Raw genomic sequence first — 3,200 nt, forward strand, 5'->3', positions numbered from 1 at the left:
CCCGCCGATGGTGAGCGGGTTTCTGAGGGCGCGGGAGGCGGCGGGGCCGGGCGGCGCGGCGCGGTTAGTTGCCACAACATCCTGCCTGTGCTTTCCTCATTGCCTGTTGTCCGGCCGTTACTTGAGCAAGTTCGCTTAGGGCGACCCGTGCTAAAATGAGGATTTTGCTGTCATCCAGGTGGACCTTCTCCCATCGGGCGGCTGCTGCTCGCAAGCACAACTTAGGCCAGGCCTACGCCCCCCCAAAAAATGAGTGCTGATGGTTTCTGACACCTCCGGGCCCCGAAACTTCCGCATGCCCCGTTACGCTTGCTGCATGGAGCTGCGGAAGCAGGGTGTGTTGGCAAGGGCTGTGTGATGTAATTACACAAGCATGATGTAATCCTTGGCAAAAAACCTTCCCGTGTGCGCAGCAGGGGCTGTGAAGGTGTAGCTGCAATGGTGGAAATGGCAGCAAAGTCGGAGCCTTGCGCCTCGCCAGCTGCGGTCCTTGTAGGAGTGGGTGTAAGAGTAGCTGATGGGGGTGGGGGGAGCTGCGGGCACGTCATCGTGTGATACCAACCAAGCCTGCGTTGGTGCAAGGCTGTTCATGAGACCTCGGAGAGAGGAGCAGGAAGTCAAGGGCTGGTTCTTTCTCTAAAACCGCGCTGCTTCCTGATGGCGGCTGGGAAAGACGTCCCGTCGGGAACAGAAGATGCAACCAGCAGAGCCACTATATGGAAATGGAGTGGGACAACCTAGCACAGATGTCAGAGAAGATCATCGCTTGACTAGACTCACATTTAGTTACTTTGATACCTTATTCACTTTATTTTTTTTTTTAAGACTTTGGGAGAGTTGTGTTTTATAATAATGAGGAAACACTAATTACCTTCATTTTCTTGATAAATAGCAATCTCGGACATTTTTCATTCACAGTAACCCCCTGCGCTTGCTGCTCTGGGGTTCCATAGCAGCTCATGCAGTAGCCCGCTCTGATAATGACCACGATTACCCCATTTCTTCATTCTTCTTGACTAAGCTCGATGGCTATGGACACGGAAGAAAGATGATGATGATGAAAATACAACTTTACAGAGAGAGGCAAGAACTTTCACGCACAAAACCCACGAAGCACCCCAAGCCAGCTGCAGGAAAAAATCCCTCCTAGAAGGCAGCACCTCCTCCAGGTGTTGGTGCTGCTCTCCACCCTCCAGGTCATACATACTGTGCCTCTGGATTTAAACTGTTTGTATCACTCAGGTCGCTGTCTGCACCCCTCACCCCTCTTTTTACGTTAATTCTTGTAGAAAAAACTGTTCCACTGTCCCAACTACCACAAGCTCCAGCCATCTCCAGGAATGTGGAGACCCTCAACAGGATATGTCTGTCCCAGGGTGAAGAAGGGATCACAAAAAAAGCAAATGTGCTTTTAAAAAAGGTAGAATTGAATGACTGCACTAAGCTACAAAGGGTTTCCTTGGCTGGTTTTTCAAAATGGTCCTAGTGCTATTTTGAAAAGGCTCAGGTTAAAGAGAAAACTTCTGCCTTCTCTAGTACAAAGAAAAATTGACAGAAACTTATGAATAAGAAAGTAGAAAATAATGCATTAGCAAGTGTGACGTGTAGAGACTAAGATAACTGCACTAGCTTTCAGAACAGAGGACCAGCGGCCACCAAAGAAGAGAATATGAACCCCACGCCACTAACCTGCTTTTGTAATCTACACAGCTTCTCTACAGACACCAGAATTGATGCTTCCTTGACTTTTTTAGTTAGCAAATTCTTCTATTTCCATTTTGTCAGGTAATCTTGTGCTGCTCGTGCTCCTCTCTGCCAGGAGCTTCCTGCCAGACCTCTGAAGAAGCACATACAAGGAGGGACGGCATCATACTGGCATTTTATTTTGACGTATTACTAACTGCCCAAGCATACCAACTCCCAGGTGTGTGGTGGTTTTTTTTTTCTTTAGCAACTAATTTGAAGTATTTGTATCAGTAGAAAAACCCTCAGCGTTTCTCTAAGCATTTTTGAGCTTTTAGGACTTGAGGCTTGTGTTTGTAGCGGTGAGAGGCTGTTTTCTGTGGCCTTTTAGGTGTGCTTGGAATGGAGAACAGATCACAACTTCAAACAGCATCAGTGTTGCAGAATTGTGTGACCCACACAAGGGAAACTGTGTTTCGCGAAGTTGTCTGTAGTCAGAAACCTGGGACAGATGCCAGAGGACAAGCATGTGGACACGTTTTGACCTACTGCTTCGGAACTGGAAGCTGTGCCATCTTAAGAGAGGGACCTGTGTGAGCTCCTGGCTTAAATAAAGACCTAATACCAGCTGACAAGCTTGTCAGCATCTGGCCTCGTTGGGAGGTATCCTCTCCCAATTCTCAAATTTCTGCTCTATTTTAGGAAACAAAAAATACACCTTGGTACTGTAACCTTGGAAGTGTTGCCATTCCCTGACCTAGATTTTGTCCTCCAAGGCAGCATCAGTTGTCCCTAAGCCGCTCTGGTCACACCATTGTAATGGCTTCAAACTGGAAGAGGGGAGATTTAGATTAGATACCGGGAAGAAATTCTTTACTGAGTGTGGTGAGACACTGGAACAGGTTGCCCAGAGAAGTTGTTGAGGCCCCATCCCTGGAAGTGTTCAAGGCCAGGCTGGATGGGGCTTTAAGCAACCTGGTCTAGTGGGAGGTGTCCCTGCCCATTGCAGGGGAGTTGCAACTCGATGATCTTCAAGGTCCCTTCCAACCTAAACCATCCTGATTGTCCAATTTGTCTCCAGCAATCAGGAGATTTTCCTAGTCTCCACGGCCCTTACTGTCAAGAATTGTTTCCCGCCCAGCAGTGGTAATTACTCAACAGAGGCTGTGGGAGAACCCAAGCAGCACAGCTCCTGGGCTACCAAGTGAAGCTGGTAGAGGCATGCCTCTTCTGCCTTTTGTTTCTTTTAGGGTGGGGTGGGCCACACATGTCCCAGCCCTGAGGGCATCTTGCTGCTCTTCCTCCTCACTTCGCTAGTTTTGTTGGCTCCCTCGTGTTCAGGCCATCTTAGTAGTGGATGTCTGGCACTTGCTGCTCCTTATAAGCTATTGGTATTTCCAGTGAAGATACTAAAGCTGTTAGCGTGGCTTGCCTCCTGTCACTCAGGGGTCCAGTTTCCTCCACCCACGTGCTGGAGCACTGCCATGTTTGCTTACCGAGCAGAACTACAGATGCCT

The sequence above is a fragment of the Charadrius vociferus genome, unplaced genomic scaffold (genome assembly GCF_000708025.1).
Source record: "Charadrius vociferus isolate BGI_N301 unplaced genomic scaffold, ASM70802v2 scaffold218, whole genome shotgun sequence".
NCBI lineage: Eukaryota > Metazoa > Chordata > Aves > Charadriiformes > Charadriidae > Charadrius > Charadrius vociferus.